This window comes from Lactuca virosa, chromosome 6, assembly GCF_052849685.1.
Source record: "Lactuca virosa cultivar CGN04683 chromosome 6, Lactuca_virosa_CGN04683_v6, whole genome shotgun sequence".
In the NCBI taxonomy this organism is placed as follows: domain Eukaryota; kingdom Viridiplantae; phylum Streptophyta; class Magnoliopsida; order Asterales; family Asteraceae; genus Lactuca; species Lactuca virosa.
The window spans coordinates 86,668,443-86,690,105 of record NC_136431.1 but is presented as its reverse complement, the minus strand read 5'-3'; positions in this window follow the sequence as shown (position 1 = coordinate 86,690,105).

Sequence of the window (21,663 nt, the reverse complement as noted above, 5' to 3'; positions counted from 1 at the left end):
GCAAACTTTAATTCTGCATGCCAAACCATGTTCTTATGTCACTACAATTGGTATCAGAGCGGGTCTTCAAGATCAAGGTGATTTTTGAAGAACGATTCTCGGTTTGGCAATTTTTGTCGCAATTTGAAAAATTTTGGTGAGTCTCTCTCTATGATCTCTCGTAATATTTGATTCGTGCGTTGCGTTCTTGATTCATGATCGTTTGACTCGTTGGATCAAAGTTTTCTTGAAAAACCCCATTGTTGTGATCCAATAATTTTTCATTGATCAAATTCCAATTCAATGCTACTTGTTTGTTTGATTCAATTTTCAAATTGTATTTGTTCCAAAATTACTTTGTGATCTAAGATTTTCGAATCTTGTACTGTACATAAATCATTTGTGCCCAAAAAGTGTTGACCATTACTGTTCATGAAATAGTTTCAAGCCCAATTTTCAAATGCGATAGATATTGTTCATAATTCTTGAGCCCATACAAATTTCTTATTTGATCCGATATCATAATTGTGTGAGCCCAGATTCGATTCCAGCATCTTGATTTAGTAGCACGCTTCAACTGGTTGTACCATAGAACTCATACGCATCTGTTCTTGCTTCTTAATCGACTGCATTTGATTATTCTTCTCGATTTCTCGATAATTTTTTTTCTTTGGATTGATGCCGATTAATGATCAGATAAAGTGTTACGATTTCATATGATTCGTATATGATGAAATCGATTTTATACGAGTCATATCTTTGAAATCGGAAATTGGTACTTTGATTTTGATGAAATTGTTGATCAAGAACACTTGATGGAGGTGAAGAACAGTTGGATAATCACTTTTTGATCTGAAATTGGACATTAGAATCGTCTATTTCGTGTTTTCTGATCTTTGACTTCGAAAAGTCAATCCCAGAAAAAGTCAAACTCGACTTCTATGGGTTGATTAGCTGAATTGAATGTTGGAATCATTGGTTTTGAGTTGAGAACAAGATATGGACGTCAAAATCTAGTCTAATTTGAGTCTAATTTCGAATTTTGGTCGATATTGTGCTCTTGATGACGACGATTTTAATGTTCGATTCCTGTGAGATGATATGGAAATCGAATATTATTTTTAGCCAATGGATTGTGGTTCGAAGGTTAGTAGATGAGAATGGAATTTTGGTCGAGCATCGATGTGATACGTTTGTGAGTCACTGGAATTTGATGTCGAGTATTTCACTTGGGGTCGATTGACGAACACATGGTCGATGTTTGGTCTGATGTTGACGAAGCTTTTGTTGGAGTCGATTGTTTAGGAATGAAGGCTTGATAAACGAATCGATGAGCAAAGAAGCATATGGGTCGAATGATTTGGTGATATATCGATGAACGAACAGATGGATGAACAAGAACAATTTTAGGGACGAAGAACAAATTTTTTGTTGGATCTGTACGAATTGGATGTTGATTGTTGGTTATGACTGACAACTAACGAAGGGTTAATAACGGGTGAATCAATTAACGAAAATGGGTGTTTAATTTCGTACGAAGCCTTGATGTTGAGCTGTTGTTGAATGAACGAAGTGTGTTGTTCTTTCAAACGAAAAACTGTAAGAACGAAGTTATGATTCAGAGGTTGGATGATTAAGAGGTTACTGTTCATTAAGAGGCTTCGTTATGCTTCGATTTCGTGTGAAAAATTTCGTGTGTTTGGATGAAGTTTCGTACGAAGTGAAGCATGGATGATTTCGTACGAAGTGAACAATGTCTGGAAAAGTTTCGTTCATATGAACAACTGGATTCGTACGAATTGTGAAGATTTCGTATGCATTGGAAAGAAGAAAGAAATGTTTCGAAAATGGTCCTTGAAGATTTGCATGTTTGTCACATGACAATTTTGTACGAATGGCAAAATTTTCGTATGTTTGGATGCAAAGTTTCGTATGTTTGGAATGAAAAAGCAAAATTTTCGAATGTAGTCCCTCAAGTTTCAAATGGTTGACAAATGGAAAAATCCTTCGTATGAAGATCAAAGTTTCGTATGTTTTGATTAAAAAGCAAAAATGTTCGAATTCAGTCCCTGAACCTTCGAATATTTGGCAACCTCAACAATTAATTGAAGTTTCGAATGTTTGACACTTTTCACCCAAATTCGAAAATTTTCTGAAGCTTCGAATGTTTGGGACAACTCTTCGTATGTTTGGTGCACAAAGACAAAATTTTCGAAAATAGTCCCTGAGGCTTCGAATGTTTGGCGGTTCATACCCAAATTCGAAAAAGGACTGTTTTTGCTGAAAATTGAAGAAAATGCATTTCAAGCCCCTGCAGTTTGTGCAAATTGACGCTTTCTACCCAGCTTTGGAAAAGGGGGAGAGTTTTGCATATTTGGCTGTTTTAGGCGCACCGGGTCACTGCAGAATTTTGAAATTGACAATTTCTACCCATTTTTGAGAAATTTTGTCAAAGACGATCTGTGAACGAAGCTAAAAATTGAATATTTTTTTGGGTTTTCCGGATTAAAGTACAAAGTTTATGCCACATGTTAAGGGGGAGTTTTGACACGAAAAAAATCCGAATACAGCACGTTCTTTTTCCTTGAAGGTTTTATAATCAAGTTTCGATTATAAAAAGGGGGAGAAATTTAAATGGAAATTCGAACTTGAATTTTTTCATATTACGCGGATTTGACGACCGAAGTGACCTTGAATTTTTGAAGCATACGAAATGAAGCGATTGGAGATTCGGAAGTGATTTAATTTCGAAATGGGTTTGGTTTTATTGAAGATATTTGGGGTGTGCTTTTATGCTCAACTTTTGGTGATCAATTTGGAGTTTGAGAAGCTCGTGATCATTCGTTGATGCTTGGTTTGTACGGTCTCACATCCTAGAGCCCAAATTGAAGAATCATGGAAGAATTGAAGATTGAAGTTCGTTTCGACATGTGTCACCTTTGAGGCTCGGATCACGTAGTTTCTCAATTTTGGAAGATTTGAAGTGGGTCATTCATTCCTAACTTTGAGGGGGAGAATGTTGGGTACAAAGTTTTCCTTGAATGACTTTGTAATGTTTGACTTTTGTAAAACCCACTTGCATGTGGAGTATTAGCCTTGTGACACATGAGAGATAGAGAGTGAGAGAGAGACATGTAAACACCTCTATATAAGGTGGGTTTAGTCCACTTGTAGAGGTGTGCTTGAGAGATGTAAAAGTGAGTGTGTAAGTGTGTGTTATTTATGTAGTCTAGATCTAGATCCTTTTTGTGTAACACCATATACAATCAATACATGTCTTGAACACCCAAATCACCATGTTCATTGTGCAAACTTTAATTCCGCATGCCAAACCATGTTCTTATGTCACTACAGTTATGATTTTTAGAAGTCGGGAAGGAAAATTGTGAAATCTACGAGGGGGTGGTGACTTGGCCAAAACTCAGCCGTCGCTTGCTGAGCACGGCCTCGCATCCGATGAACGCCATGTAGCCTCGCAATTACGCCCCGCGTCTGAAGTTGGGTATGCCCGGCGTACTTGGCCTTATCCACTTCCGAGAGTAGGCGCGTGCGAAGCCAGCTGGAAACGAGCTGGTGATCTTATCCGAACCTTTCGCACCGCGTAGCCAAGGATTACGCCCAGCGTAGTCTGAGGCCTCGCAGGCTATAAAAGGGGGGCGAGGGTTTCCGGATTTTTCACTCCTTTCTTCATTTTCTCTCTAGTTTCTTTCTCTCTCTAACCCATTTTAACCCCTAAACCCTAGGAAAAACCCCTAGCACCCAAAGGAAGCCCCGAGGCTCCCGGAGTCCCGAGAAAAAGGGTCTTTTGGTTCGGAAACGCTGCTCCGAGCAAAGCCCGGTTTTCTTTAAAATCCGCTGTAAGTGAGCTACGCCTACACAATTTTTAATATAACTTTTAAATAATTATAGTAATGTTATTAGGTCCTTAAAATAATTATTTGGGCTATTATTATGAGTTATATTGAATGTTATTTAATGCTTATATAATAATAATAATAATAATAGCTAGACTATTAATTAGTCACGGTTAACGTTAAAACTAAACCCTAGTGGTATTGATACTAGGTTTTGGTCAAGGAAAAATTGTTTTGAGATAACGAAGCGCTGTTCAAGTACCGAGTCACCACCTAATCAGGTGAGTGCATAATTACTTTCATCTTACACATAGATATGAAGTATTTTATATAAATTACGTGCTACGTGTGCATATTATCTGTATACTTGCTATCTATGCTGGATGAACGATTTTATACATGTTTTAAATGATTTAAACTGTATATGTATTTTATATCTAGAAAATGTGTTGGGTAAAACATGGGTAGATGTAATAGTTGCTGTGTGACAAAATAAAATAATGGGACGCCTCGTTATAGATGTTATTGATGATCTAGTCATCTAGCGGAGTATAGATGACGACCACAGACTATTCTAGACAGTCTAGTGGAACGCTAGCAGGCTCGCAACCTGTAGGTGTTTATTTGAACTGTGTGTTTACCAGCAGTACTCCATCCCCCACATGGTTGCCTTATTTGACATGAATTGCTGAGGAATCCCCGAAGCATGTGTTGTCACCCCGATGAAAGTCCTTTGACTAGGTCCCTTGAGTTAGATGTTTTAGGGACGTAAAGTGAGGATAACGGGAACGGGTAATCGGGTTTTTTTGGTTTGATAAAGTTAATAAACTTATTTATTGTGGATTGAAAACCCTATGTGCTCACCAGGCTTCCAAGTCTGACCCACTCAGTTTCTTGTATTACAGGTAGTGGCGCATGAGCATAGATGTTTGGATGAGAGATAAGGGATTATGGGCCTGTAAATACGAAATAATGTAGTAAGGCTTATGTTGTACTGTTTATGCTTTTGATATGTATCGAACATGACATCCCGAGTCTTTTAATGAAATACATTTCTTTGGAAATGCTTTTGATAAATCTTTATCATATTTTGTTTTGGGACAAATTCCGCAACTCTTTTATTTAAAATGTTACTCTGATTTTCAAACAAGCATAAACAAAATCGGCCTTTTCTGGCCGTGAAAATGGGGATGTCACAAGAACATACTAATATTCATTTCACATAATAGAAGTCATCCATAAAATAAGGAATGATTAAATCTAAATATGAATACATTCAAATCTTTTTTCTATATAGTCAACCATGGTTTTTTACTTGCTAGTTTATTTGAGTGAAACTTATCTTAAGTTCCATTGTATATGTTTTCTTTTGAGGTTGGGTAATAATTAGACCTATCAATAATAGTACATATGCGTTCCTTATGTCTTCGACATCTTTACTTACCTAAGCTATGCTATTCATGATCATGTACACCGATTGGTGTTGACAATTTTAGTTTGGTTTGTTAGATTTTATAAATTTAAAACTAGATTCGTATTTCTAGTTTATTTTATAGACTATCTCATACACATCAAAGAGAACAAAACAATTTGTTTGATTCTATATGGTAACAATAAAATATAACATAACAAGATGTTAAAATCACCATATTACCCTTTTGCAAAAAAATATTAATAATGACTTTATTTAACGTAAATAACTACAAAATTAACATTTTTTTTAATTATTTAAAATTCTTATATCAAATTAAGTTCTAATACCATATAACCTAAATAGCTTCAAAATTAACAACCTAAACCCAAATGGTTTCCAAAATACATAATTTTAAATAAAAATATTACAAACGTTAGTTCTCTTCTTTCAATATAGTTCTCACAAAAAGTGGTTTGGTAGTTGCGTGCAAACTATGCTACATTGGTAACAAATTCAGGTTTTTTTTTAACTATAAACAAACTCGCATGGTTTCAAAATAAGCTAATTCCATGGTATGTAACTCTTTAAGTATGATTTTTAACTCCGCGAGGTCATTAGTAGAATAAGTAATAGCCCTTGTCCTTTTCTACATTTCCTCATATATTGTAGCGAACTGTTGGGTACACAGTTATCCATGTATGACTTTGTAAATGGTTTGACTTTTGTAGACCCACTTGCATGTGATAAAGTAGCCTTGTGACATGATATATATATATATATATATATATATATATATATATATATATATATATATATAAAGAGAGAGAGATAAACACCTCTATATAAGGTGGTTTCATATCACTTATAGAGGTGTACTTGAGAGATGTAACATTAAGAGTGTTAGTGTGTGTTAATTATGTAGATTTAGATCTAGAACCTTTTTTGTAAACACCTTTCATAAACGAATGCATCTCTTAAACACCCAAATCACCATGTTCTTTGTGTGTTCTTTAATTCCACATGCCAAATCAATGCTCATAATTCACATCAATTGGTATCAGAGCGGGTCTTCGAAGATTGAAGTAATTTTTGAAGAAACGGTTCTCGATTTGGCAACAATCATCACAATTGGAACATTTATGGTGATTCTCTCTATGATCTCTCTAAATTTCTTTGATTCGTGCGTTGCGTTCTTGAATTTTTGATCATTTTGACTCATTGGATCAATTTTTTTTTGAAAAACCCACTTGTTATGATCCAATAATTTTTTCATTGATCAAGCCCGATCCAATCTTATTCTCTTTTATTTGATTCGATATTCAAATCCAAATGAAATGATCATTTTTTTGTTCGTCGAAATTTCAAAACCTAATATTCAATCTGATCATTGAGTCTGATTCAAGTTCAAGCCCATTCACATATGTATGGATCCGATATCATTTGATTGTTGATAAGCCGATTGGTACGCATACATTTTACTTGGTTGTACATTCTGTTCCAAATATCTAAGTTTTTCATCGCTTGATCGTTTGTTCATTAATCGGTTGTTCTTGAGTCCCGATTTCATTCCTTCATTTCTAATAATCATTTAATGTTAATTGATTGTATGAAAAAGAGATTCGATTTCATATGATTGGTGTATGATGAAATTGATTTCATTCAAGTCAAAACTAAGAATTTGACAGTTGATTTTTTGATTTTTAAGAAATTAGTCAAGAACACTTGAAGGAGGTGAAGAACAGTTGGATAATCTTGTTTTGATCTGAAATTGGATGTTAGAATCGTCAATTTCATGTTTTTTGACTGTTAATTTCGAAAAGTCAAATCCAGCACAAAAGTCAAAATCGATTTTCATGTGATGAATAAATGAATTGGAGGCTGAAATCGTTTAATTCAAGTTGAACATGAGCTGTGGATGTCGAAATGTTGTTTGATTTGGGTCTAATTTTGAAAGTTGCTTGAGTTTATGTTCTTGTGTCGACCACTGTGATGCAAATTTTCTTGATTATGCAACATGTGGTCATGGGTTGGAATTACAATTTTGATTAATTGATGTTTTGAGAACTGGTAATGGTGAATGGATTCGAAATCGCATTTGACTGCTTTAAAACTGATTGGTTCGACAGTCGACTATACTGGGAATGGCAGTTGACTATTCGTGAATAAAAAGCAAAAGTCGAAGATTTTGGAGTCAAACGTGAATACTTGGAATTGAGCTATAGATGACGATAAACTGGGAAGGTCCATGTTTCGAAGGTTAGTCAGATCGTATCAGTGAATAAAGGTTGTGACTTGATTTCTAAGGTTCAAAATACAAAGGATCGTATGAGAAGGTTTAATTTCGAAAGTTGATGGTTTGATGAAGGTTTTAATATCGACGGTTTTGGGGTGCCTACTTGACACTTGACATCACTCAATGTAGCGCCCGCAGATTCGGGCTAGTCAATTTAGAGACGATAAGCGTCAAATATGACTATTTTATAGAGGATTATTTAGAATAAATAATCTTAACTAAGTTTTATTATATGTCACAAGGTTTCCGTACATATAAAGAACGCTGAAATCCGAGTTATAACGAAGAAGTTATGATCTGTCGAAGTTTCGCGACAAAACCGGCACGACACTGGGAATCGTAAAAAGTGAGTTTATGATAAATTACTTTTATCCTTAGTGGTATAAATGAAAGTTGTAGAGTACGTCTCCACCTACATGTCGATATAAAGAATATCAAAAACGGAGCTCGTATGCAAAAGTTATGGCCTTCCGAAGATGTAGTTGTCTGAGAGCATGACACGTGTCAGAAACCTTAATTTGACTGAGCTCACGACGTGAGCATAGAAATTCACGATGTGAGAAGTCAAACGGACTCTAATCGAGCCTAGAAAACACCTGGGAAGTCTACTCTGATTCACATGTCGAATCAGCTACTGTCTCCTGCTTGGAACTTTTCCAAGTAATTGCTCCTCCATTTAGGGTAAAGATCCAGCCTGACTGAGAGCGGAAATTATCCTTATCAGTCTGGAAACTAGCGTCACTGTACCCCGTCACTCTCAAGTCATCACTCCCACCGAAGTTAAGGACCCAATCCTTAGTCCTTCGTAGGTACTTGAGAATACTCTTTACCGTAGTCCAGTGGGCTTTGTCAGAGTTCCCCTGATATCTGCTGACCATGTTCAAAGCAAAGGCCACATCAGGGCGGGTAGAAGTCATAGCATACATAATTGAGACAACAACGGAAACATATGGTAATCGAATCATCTTAGTTATCTCAACCTCTGTACTCGGACTCTGAGCCTTACTCAGTCTGGCATTGTGCTGGATTAGTAAGTCACCTTTCTTGGAATTCTACATGTTGAACCTTTTCAACACCTTGTCCAAGTAAGTGCTTTAACTAAGTCCAATTAGTCTTTTACTCTTCTCTCTCAATATCCTTATCCCTAGGATATAGGCAGCTTCTCCAAGGTCCTTCATATCGAAACACTTCCCAAGCCAGGACTTAACCTCCTGCAAGGTTGGGATGTCATTTCCTATGAGTAGTATGTCATCCACATACAGTACCAAAAAGCTAACTATACTCCCACTAGCTTTGACATATACACAGGAATCATCCTCGCTTCTCGAAAAACCAAAATCTTTGACTTTCTCATCAAAACAAAGATTCTAGCTGCGAGATGCTTGTTTTAATCCCTAAATGGATTTCTCAAGCTTACACACTTTATCAGGATGCTTTGCACTGACAAAACCCTCTGGCTGACTCATGTAAACATCTTCAACCAACTTTCCATTAAGGAAAGCGGTTTGACAGCCATTTGCCATATTTCATAATCATGAAATGTAGCAATGGCTAGCATAACCCTAATCGACTTAATCTTCGCTACTGGTGAGAAGGGTTCATCATAGTCAACTCCCGGATTTTGAGTGGAGCCCTTCGCGACCAGTCGTACCTTGTAAGTGTGTACCTTCCCATCCATGTCGGTCTTCTTCTTGAAGATCCATTTGCACCCGACTGTCTTACGACCCGGTACATTGTCAACCAAGTTCCAAACTTGATTTTCATACATGGATTGGATCTCGCTGTCCATAGCCTCTTTCCATTTAGTAGACTCGGGGCCTGCCATGGCTTCCCTATAGTTGTTAGGTTCATCCATATTTACCAGTGTACTATCACTGAGAAATGTATCACCTTCCGCAATAATATGGAAACCATAGTAATGCTCAGGTGCATTCCTAACTCTAGTGGAACGCCTTAGAGGTATGGGCTCGTCAGTTGATTCAGCAGGAGTTTTCTCCTCAGGTTGATTGCTAGGGTTTGAGGTCCTTCACCACTTGACTCTTGAAGCTCTTCAAGGTCAATTGGCCTCCCACTGTTTCCTTGGCTTATAAATTCTCTCTCACAAAAGACCCCTCTCCTTGCCTCAAATACCACATTCTCACTGGGTCTGTAGAAGAGGTAACCAAAGGATTTCTATGGGTAGCCGATGAAAATACATCACTCACTTCGCGGTTCTAGCTTTTCGTGAGTCTCGTGCCTCACGAAAGCCTCGCAACCCCAAATCTTGATGTGGTCTAAATTAGGAACTTTCCCAGTCCACATCTCGTGAGGTTTTTTGGCAACCTTCTTGGTAGGGACTAGATTAAGGATATGGGCGGCAGTCTCTAAGGCATACCCCCAGAATGTGATTGGTAACGAAGCTCGACTCATCATGGAACGAACCATGTCCAACAAGGTTCGATTGCGCCTGTCAGCCACACCATTAAGCTGTGGTGTCCTGGGAGGTGTCAATTGTGAAACAATTCCACATTCTTTAAGATAGTCAAGGAACTCTGTACTAAGATACTCTCCTCCTCGATCGGATCGAAGCATCTTAATGTTCATGCCCAGCTGATACTCCACTTCCTGTTTAAATTCTTTGAACTTTTCAAAGGTTTCTGACTTATGCTTGATTAAGTAGACATAACCATATCTACTATAATCATCAGTAAAAGTCACATAGAAGCGGTTAGCATCCCTTGTGGCGGTTTTGAAAGGTCCACACACATCTGTGTGTATGAGATCCAACAAACCCTCACCCCTTGAACAAGTACCAGTGAAGGGTGACTTTGTCATTTTTCCCAGTTCACAAGACTCGCAACTATCATCCGACTTAAGTCAAATGATTCCAAAACTCCAGGCTTCTGGAGTTGGCCTATGCGCTTCTTATTGACATGTCCAAGACGATAATGCCACAAAGATGCTTTATCCAAACTTGTGGAAGAATCAATATGCAACACATCATTTCCTATGTTATCTACAACATTCACAGCTTCATATACACCATTGCAAGGTAATGCATTAAATAAAACACATAATTATAAAAAACATTAATAGCACCGCATTCATTATCAAATGAAAAACTATAACCATGTTTGTACAAGCCATGAAAAGAAATAATGTTTCTCGCCATTTCAGATGAGTAACAACATTTATTCAAATCTAATGTTAACTCACTACTTAGCAATAAAGAGTAAACTCCAATCTTGGTGACATGTGATGCTTTCGTATTCCCCATGATTAAGTTTATCTTCCCGTGCTCCACTTCCTCACTTCTTCTTAGTCCCTGCAAATCAGAACAAATGTAAACTCCACACCCTGTATCAAGGACCCAAGAATTAGTATGTGGTGAGTTATTAGACAATATAGTGTAAATACCTGCAAAGGAGGGCTTGATCTTCCCATCCTTTATATCCTGCAAGTACTTGGGGCAGCTTCGCTTCCGGTGCCCCTTTTCCTGACAATAGAAGCATTGTGCTTCTTTTGGGTTGGAAGTGGGAGTAGCAGAACCACCTTTGGTTCAACTTGAAGATGAGCCTTCAAGAGACTTTCCTTTGCCCAATTGCCCCTGTTCTGGCAATTGGGCATGGAAAAGGGAAGAAGAGGAAGACCCCTTCGAAGGGTACCAAGGGAAAGTCTCTTGAAGGCTCCTCTTCAAGTGGAACCAAAGGTGGTTCTGCTACTCCCACTTCCAACCCAAAAGAAGCACAATGAGTCTATTGTCTAGAAAAGGGGCACTGGAAGCGAAGCTGCCCCAAGTACTTGCAGGATATAAAGGATGGGAAGATCAAGCCTTCCTTTGCAGGTATTTACACTATATTGTCAAAAAAATCACCACATACTAATTCTTGGGTCCTTAATACAGGATGTGGAGTTCATATTTGTTCTGATTTGCAGGGACTAAGAACAAGTGAGGAAGTGGAGCACGAGAAGATAAACTTAATAATGGGGAATAGGAAAGCATCACCTGTCACCAAGATTGGAGTTTACTCTTTATTGCTAAGTAGTGAGTTAACATTAGATTTGAATAAATGTTGTTACTCATCTGAAATGGCGAGAAATATTATTTATTTTCATGGCTTGTACAAACAAGGTTATAGTTTTTCATTTGATAATGAATGTGGTGTTATTAATGTTTTTTATAATGATGTGTTTTATTTTAAAGCATTACCTTGCAATGGTGTATATGAAGCTGTGAATGTTGTAGATAACATAGGAAATGATGTGTTGCATATTGATTCTTCCACTAGTTTGGATAAGGCATCTTTGTGGCATTATCGTCTTGGACATGTCAACAAGAAGCGCATAGGCCAACTCCAGAAGGCTGGAGTTTCAGAATCATTTGACTTAAGTCGGATGATAGTTGCGAGTCTTGTTTACTGGGAAAAATGACAAAGTCACCCTTCACTACTACTTGTGCAAGGGTTGAGGGTTTGTTGGATCTCATACACACAGATGTGTGTGGACCTTTCAAAACCACCACAAGGGATGCTAACCGCTTCTATGTGACTTTTACTGATGATTATAGTAGATATGGTTATGTCAACTTAATCAAGCATAAGTCAGAAACCTTTGAAAAGTTCAAAGAATTTAAACAGGAAGTGGAGTATCAGCTGGGCAGGAACATTAAGATGCTTCGATCCGATCGAGGAGGAGAGTATCTTAGTACAGAGTTCCTTGACTATCTTAAGGAATGTGGAATTGTTTCACAATTGACACCTCCCAGGACACCACAGCTGAATGGTGTGGCTGAGAGGCGCAATCGAACCTTGTTGGACATGGTTCGTTCCATGATGAGTCGAGCTTCGTTACCAATCACATTCTGGGGGTATGCCTTAGAGACTGCCGCCCATATCCTTAATCTAGTCCCTACCAAGACGGTTGCCAAAACACCTCACGAGATGTGGACTGGGAAAGTTCCCAATTTAGACCACATCAATATTTAGGCTTGCGAGGCTTTCGTGAGGCGCGAGACTCATGACAAGATCGAACCTCGAAGTGAGCGATGTATTTTCATCGGCTACCCATATAAATCCTTTGGTTACCTCTTCTACAGACCCAATGAGAATGTGGTCTTTGTGGCAAGGAGAGGGGTCTTTCGCGAGAGAGAGTTTATAAGCCAAGGAAACAGTGGGAGGCAAATTGACCTTGAAGAGCTTCAAGAGTCAAGTGGTGAAGGAACCTCAAACCCTAACAATCAACTTGAGGAGGAAACTCATGTTGAATCAACTGACGAGTCTGTACCTCTGAGGGGTTCCACAAGAGTTAGGAATGCACCTGAGCATTACTATGGTTTCCATATTATTGCGGAAGGTGATACATTTCTCAGTGATAGTACACTGGTAAATCTGGATGAACCTAACAACTATAGGGAAGCCATGGCAGGCCCCGAGTCTGCTAAATGGAAAGAGGCTATGGACAGCGAGATCCAATCCATGTATGACAATCAAGTTTGGAACTTGGTTGACAATGTACCGGGTCGTAAGACAGTCGGGTGCAAATGGATCTTCAAGAAGAGGACCGACATGGATGGGAAGGTACACACTTACAAGGTACGAAAAACTCCGGGAGTTGACTATGATGAAACCTTCTCGCCAGTAGCGAAGATAAAGTCTATCAGAGTTATGCTAGCCATTGCTGCATTTCATGATTATGAAATATGGCAAATGGCTGTCAAAACCGCTTTCCTTAATGGAAAGTTGGCTGAAGATGTTTACATGAGTCAGCCAGAGGGTTTTGTCAGTGCAAAGTATCCTGATAAAGTGTGTAAGATTGAGAATTTCATTTATGGATTGAAACAAGCATCTCGCAGCTGTAATCTTTGTTTTGATGAGAAAGTCAAAGAGTTTGGTTTTTCGAGAAGCGAGGATGAGTCCTGTGTATATGTCAAAGCTAGTGAGAGTATAGTTAGCTTTTTGGTACTGTATGTGGATGACATACTACTCATAGGAAATGACATCCCAACCTTGCAGGAAGTTAAGTCCTGGCTTGGGAAGTGTTTCGATATGAAGGACCTTGGAGAAGCTGCCTATATCCTAGGGATAAGGATATTGAGAGAGAAGAGTAAAAGACTAATTAGACTTAGTCAAAGCACCTACTTGGACAAGGTGTTGAAAAGGTTCAACATGCAGAATTCCAAGAAAGGTGACTTACTAATCCAGCACAATGCCAGACTGAGCAAGACTCAGAGTCCGAGTACAGAGGCTGAGATAGCTGAGATGAGTCGATTACCATATGCTTCCGCTGTTGGCTCAGTTATGTATGCTATGACTTGTACCCGCCCTGATGTGGCCTTTGCTTTGAGCATGGTCAGCAGATATCAGGGGAACCCTGGCAAAGCCCACTGGACTGCGGTAAAGAATATTCTCAAGTACCTGCGAAGGACTATGGACTGGGTACTTAACTTCGGTGGGAGCGATGACTCGAGAGTGATGGGGTACAGTGACGCTAGTTTCCAGACTGATAGGGATAATTTCCGCTCTCAGTCAGGCTGGGTCTTTACCTTAAATGGAGGAGCAATTACTTGGAAAAGTTCCAAGCAGGAGACATAGCTGATTTGACATGTGAATCAGAGTACACAACAGCAAGTGAAGCGGGAAAGGAGGCGATATGGCTGAAGAACTTTATTAGAGACCTTGGAGTTGTACCAGCTATAAAGGAGCCTATGGAGATTTTCTGTGACAACAATAGTGCGGTGGCCTTAGCTAAGGAACCAAGAGATCATGGCAGATCCAGACACATTGATAGAAAATATCACTTCATAAGACACAAGATAGAAGAAGGACTCCTTGTGGAAAGAGGGTATCGTCAGAAGATAACCCAACAGATCCCCTCACGAAGGGACTGACTAGGGTTAAGCATTTGCAGCATGCGAGGAGCATCGTGCTGAAGGACGATATTAGTTTTAATAATTAGATAACTATTTCTGAAACTTGTAAAATGTAATTGACATTTGGTGATTAAATAAAAGTTGTTATTTGTTTATGAGTAAAATGTTACTATCTTGTGTCAATCGTTTACTATTGTTTCAACTTTGCATGTTTTGACTTCCAGAATAATTACTTTATTCAAACTCTCCACAGTAAATCATACTTTGGAAGTAGGTATGAATCAAGATTGTCATGAATTGGGCTTGTAGATGTCTAAGGTGTTTAGACATAGCAAGTGTTGCTGCCACATTCATGAGTGCTCATAAGTTCTGAGTTTCGGATTAAACCCATGCGCACTTGTATCACTTCATGGAATTCATCTCGAGTGATCGCGAGATGGTAATATCATATAAATCTTCAAACCTAGAGATATGAGTTGTTGACTGTGAGTTGGTTGTACATTGATTGTACGAAAACGCATCAGTAACTTGATGTTATAAAACGTACCTTTGTGTATGATTCAACAAGTAGTTAGTACAAGCATATGAGTCAAAGTTTATCTGTTCCTTTTAGTCCTTGCAGGATTAAAAGCGATATCTAGGCCCCTTGATGATTTTGTTTTGACCTATGTGCCGGGCCCGGTCAGAACCAAATTGATGTGTTCAGTTTAGTTCTACATCAAACAAATCGGAAATCGGGAAACAAAACTGCTGGAGAATAAGTAAGACGTTGTTCCATGTATTTGTCTAACGGATATCTTGAACAGAGGATTATATGATCACTTATCTAAAATGGCACTTCATAGTTCAACAGAGTTTTAAGAGCTACGATTGCTGGTCGATTCCTGAAGTCATACTTGCAACTATAGTTATCAGACTTATCCAAGTGGGAGACTGTTGGATAAGGTGTCTAAGTCCATAACTATATTTGGTATGTACTTGACCCGATCCGGCATGGTCCATTTGAGTTGCACTTCACCAAAACAATTTGTATGAATAATCTTTTGAGAATAGTATATTTATGATTTATTAATATATTATAATTTATAATATATTAATATGAAATCATATTATTTAATTAGTATTGATCAATAATTAATTTAGAATTAATTTAGTGATCAAAAGGTACTAGTTAAATATGGACTCTTATATATATATATATATATATATATATATATATATGTATATATATATATATATATATATATATATATATATATATATAGAATGAGCCAATGTTCATTTAGGATGGGCTTGCATGGAAGTCCATGGATAGTCCATGGAGCTTTTAACCCATGGATCCTATGGAAATGAAAGGTCATGGGTATTAGGGTTTACATGGATGTAACCCTAATCCACCTTACTATATAAAAGAGTCCTTGGCACTTGAAATTGGCACTAGTGTGTGTGAGAACAAAGGTTGGCCGATTTCTCTAGAGCATATTATTCTCTCAAGCTTTCCAAGTTGGTGATTTGTGATTCCACTTGAGGCATCCATATTATTGGTGCTAGGCTCTCATAACTCCAAGCAATCAACCACAAGAAAAGGTATGTAATCCTATCTAGATTTTATGTTACAAGTTCCCCATAACATGCTAGTTAGGATATAAACCTTGGAAAAATCAAATTTGCATGTATATTAGAGAAAGCATAGATCCAAGGTTTCTAGGGTTGCATGTACACCTTAGGAGTGTTAGAATGCTCAAAACCCATCACTTAGTGCCTATTGTATAAACCATGGCGACTATGGACTTAGTGCCTATTGTATAAACCCTGGTGACTATGGACTTAATGCCAGTTGTAGAAACCAGGCGACGATGGACTTCATGCCTATTCCTTAGGATAATCCTTAGGAATGAATGAACGAGGAATAGCTGATTCTTAGGGTAGATCCTTAAGAGTAATGTAGATAATGGGGATGGGTAATTGGGTTGATTGTTTGATGTTTAACATAATAATTATATTATTGTGGGTTGAAAACCCTATGTACTCACCAAGTTCCCCAACCTAACCCACTCAAGTTTATTTGTATTACAGGTGTCGATATAAAGCTAATTTACACTGAGAGATTTAAAAGAAATGTAGATCACTAGTGTAAATGAGTGTAAGTTCTGTTTATGCATATGTTTCTGTATTGACGATGACATCCTAATGTTTTGAAAATGAATAAAAAATACATTTCTTCGGAAATGCTTTGATAACGTATTTATCATGTTTTTTTGGGAACAAATTCCGCAACATATTTCTTTAAAAGATACTTTGATTTTCAAAGTAAAACATAAACGAATCGGTCTTTTCTGGCCGTGAAAATGGGGATGTCACATTCAACGAGATTTGTGGGATCAGGGTCGTGATCGTTCGTATATGGTATCAATGTCGAGGGTTCATTACCCAACTTCAAAGATTTGGAGATTGAAGTTTCGAAGGTCGTTACTTGGCAACGAAATAATCTTCACGACTGGAACTAATAGATTGGGAAGAAGAAACACAAATGTTTTGAAATTGGTCCTTAACGTTTCGATGGTTTGACAGTTTGTAACCATCTTCGATATGAGGACTAATTTTCGACATTTTGGGAGAAAAGTAATAAAATTTTCGAAATGAGTCCCTCCACTTTTGTCGAACTTACAAATTTTACCAATATTCGACATTGGGGTATAATTTTGACATTATGAAGAATTGTGCAGAACTTTCAAAGTTGGTCCCTGCAGTTTCAAAGATTTGGCAGAATTTACCCAACTTCGACATTGGGCTGAAAATTCTGAAAAATGGGATTATTTTCGAAACAGGCCCATGCAGTTAATGTGAATTGACGTTTTTTGCCCAGTTTTGAAAATGGGGGAGTGTTTCACATTTTTGGCTGTTTTGGGCGTACCGGGTCACTGCATAATTTTGAAATTGACAATTTATACCCAAATTTGTGAAATTTTGTCAAAGGCGGTCCGTGAACGAAACTAAAAATTGAAGATTTTTTGGATTTTCCGGATTGAAGCAAAATGTTTATTCCATGTGTTAAGGGGGAGTTTTGGATTGAAAAAATTCCGAATTGAGCGCTTTCTGATTCCCTTTTTGGTTTTATAATCATTTTTCGATTATAAACAAGGGAGAGATTTAGATATGGAAATTTTGTCAAAGGCGGTCCCGTGAACGAAACTAAAAATTGAAGATTTTTTGGATTTTCCGGATTGAAGCAAAATGTTTATTCCATGTGTTAAGGGGGAGTTTTGGATTGAATAATTCCGAATTGAGCGCTTTCTCATTACCTTTTTGGTTTTATAATCATTTTTCGATTATAAACAGGGGAGAGATTTAGATATGGAAATTTGAAACAATATTGAATTTTTCATATTACGTGGAATTGTAGACCGAAGTGACCTCGAGTATTTGAAGTTTATGAAATGACTTGATTGGAGTTCAGAAGTGATTTCGGTTCATGATGGGTTTGGACTTATTGAAGATTTTGGGGTGTGCTTTTATGCTCAACTTTAGGGTGATTATTTGGAGATTGAGAAACTCCTAATTATCCGTTGATGCTCGAATTGTATGGTCTCATACTCTATGTATGACTTTGGAAATGGTTTGAATTTTGTAGACCCACTTGCATGTGGTAAAGTAGCCTTGTGACATGAGAGAGAGAGAGAGAGAAAGAGAAAGAGAGAGATGTAAACACCTCTATATAAGGTGGTTTCATATCACTTGTAGAGGTGTGCTTGAGAGATGTAACATTGAGAGTGTTAGTGTGTGTTAATTATGTAGATTTACATCTAGATCCTTTTTTGTAAACACCTTTAATAATCGAATACATCTCTTAAACACCCAAATCACCATGTTCTTTGTGTGTTCTTTAATCCCACATGCCTAATCAATGCTCATAATTCATATCACGAATCCCTTTTCAATTATCATTGTTACTTCTCCGGATGCATCTTTTCTCTTTTTCTTCTTGCGCCGAGTCTCCGCGATTTGGATTCAAGGAAGTTATAGTGTTTAAAGTATTAGAAATAGGTGATGAAAACCTTTCTCCTTCTTTGTTATCAAAATTTAGATTTTTTGTTGTAGCAGCCACCGATTCAGCCATACCATTTGTAGCTCGATCTTTACCAAACACATTTTCCTATCGCTCATATGTAAGAAATGGTTTATTCTTGACATAGTTTTTGTTTGGATGTTTCTATCAAAACAAACAAAGTTACAAGTAAAACCATATATTGAAATCTAACATATATCAAGACAAATTATATATATATACCTATCAAATAAATTTCTTTTAATTTCTCTCTCTTTAACTCTCTCTATTTCTCTTTCTCTCATTCTCTCTCTCTCTCTCTCTCTATATATATATATATATATATATATATATATATATATATATATATATATGTGTGTGTGTGTGTGTGTTTGTGTGTGTATGTCTCTCTCCCTCTTTCTCTCTCTTTCTTTACTACTTCTCTCATCTTATCATTAAATGATAGAACCACCACCCACTACCACCAGAACTGACGGATCTCAACCGAAACAACAACCAGACAACGACTATAACACTGCGCCTCACTTTCTACATATATGCTTACACCTCCTTGTCTCACCTCCACTCGTTCGCTCATCGGAAACCCCTCTATAACCTTGAATTAGGTGGAAAATCAACTCGTCGGAAAGTACATTTTCAGAAACCACCTCTTTCTCTGCTCCTATCTGATCTCATCTTCATCAGTCACTAGATCTAGTTTCATCAAATCCGAATCTGAAGCAGAAGGCTACATATCTGTATCTCGATTTGCTTTCACTCTCTCATGCAGAAACACACACTAAATCAATTAATTTATTTCAGCTACACTTTTGATTCATTATTAGAGAGATTGGAGTTTAATGCTCTGTTTCAACACGAAGTTGAAGGTGAATTCTTTGATTTTCATTGTTACGCTGATGATCAGTTAAATTTGGTACAAATAACACCACCTGATGTGTATGAATGTATTATTTGTTCAATTTATGTAAGTTTAGTGGTTACAGTTTATTGATTTATGGATGTTCATATACGTGATTCAAATTTCATTATTGTGAATCAGAATGTCTTGATCTTTGTTTTTACGAAAAGAAAAACGATAGTGATGAGTGGTGTTAGATTGATGATAGCTAGAGAAGAAATAATTAGATTCTAATTGTGTAATTGGTTTCACTCCATCTGTTTTATGAAATTCTTGCAAAGGTTTAGCTATTGTGTTTTAGGGTTCCCAGGTGAAGAACAAAATAACAATGTTTAATCACATGTGACCATTTAGAATAACCACAATACATGGTAAACCATTAAGAATAACCACAATACATGGTAAAACCATTTTCGTTACCTTCTAAAGGTATGGACATGTTTAATTTAATAAAAATAAGTCAAGAACCTTTCAAGTGTTCAGAGCTCCCATAAAGCGAAGTTAAGTATCAACTAGGAAATAGGATGAGATACTCATATCCAATAGGGATAGTGAGCATCTTAGTAAAAAAAATCGTTGATATAAGGAATTGTAATAGAGTATCATGAGCTATCTCCACCTATAACACTGCCAAAAGGAGTGTAGTTGGATAGAGATAAAAATGTAGTTGGATAGAGATACACATTATTGTTTGATTTGTTACTTGATGAGTCATACTATGCTTACAAACAATTCATGGATTATACCATGAATAGTTGTGACATCCCCAAAATCATGGCCAGAAAAGACCGATTTAATTTATGCTTTTTAAAATAATTTCAGAGTAATCCTTTGATTAAAAAGGGTTGCGGAATTTGTTCCCAAAACTTAAATAAGATAAGATAAAATTTATCAAAGCATTTCTTAAAGAAATGTATTTTCATATATAACAAAACTCGGGATGTCATGTTCCGATACAGGCCAAAAGCATAAACGGCACATTATAAGTCTTAAAATAGTTATATACAACTACATGCCTATAAACAAAATAACTTGATGATTCATCCAACTTATGCTCTCGCGCCACTACCTGTAATACAAATAAAACTGAGTGGGTCAGGCTTGGGAGCCTGGTGAGCATATAGGGTTTTCAACCCACAATAAATAATTATATTTAATTTCACCAACCAACAATAACCCGATTACCCATTCCCGTTATCCTCACTTTACGTCCCTAAAACAACAACTATCACAAGGGAACTAGTCTAGGATTTTTCATCGGGATGGACATTACGGCAAAGGGGTTTCCTCAACAATAGATGTCCTAAAGGCAACCATGAGGGGGATAAAGTACACCGGTGAACACATCGTTCACAACACCTACAGGTTATGAACCTGCCAGCGTTCCACTGGACAGTCTAGAAAGAGTCCGTGGTCGTCATCCATACTCCGCTAGATGACTAGATCAACAACAACATCGAGGCCTCTCATCAGTTTATCACACATCAACTATCTACCCAAGTTCTACCCAACAGTTTTATAGATAACAACATACATATGCATTAACATGCAACTTAAAAACTGATAAGATATTCATTCGATACTCATTCCAAATAAACAGATAATATATATATATATATATATATATATATATATATATATATATATATATATATATATATATATATATATATATATATATATATATATACATATATTTATACACACATAACACGTATCTTATAGAGACACTTCATATTTATGTGTTAGAAGATAACACTAATACACTCACATAAAACATATACTTAATACATCCAATCGATACTTGTATTAAAATCGTGTATATGAAAGGGACTATGTACTCACTTGATCAGAAGATGATCGGACAACACTACAACTCTAAGAGTAGTATTCTTCGGTGAAACCGGGAGATCTTCACACACCGGGCTTCTCGCGGCCAGAGCTTCGGCTCGGAAACTCTTTTCTTCTTGGGATCTTCGGGCTGCAGGACTCGCTTCGGGTCTCAGGATGATATCGGGGCTTCGAGGGTGCTTCAAAACGACTAGAGAGGTTCTAGGGAGTGAGAGAGTGAAGGGAATAGCAACCATGGCCGGCTGTCCCTCGATTTCTATTTATAGGGCCATTTTTCAGTTCTCACGTCATGAGATTCAAGTGCTCACGTCGGGAGCTTAGTCGTCACTGCGTTCGTCATTCGTCCACTTGCTCTAGAGGGTGTCCAGTCTCTGCTCACGTCGTGAGGACCCTGCTCACGTCGTGAGCTCTAACACAGCCTCAAAATTTGTGTCCCGAACTTCAGAAATTCATATATCTCG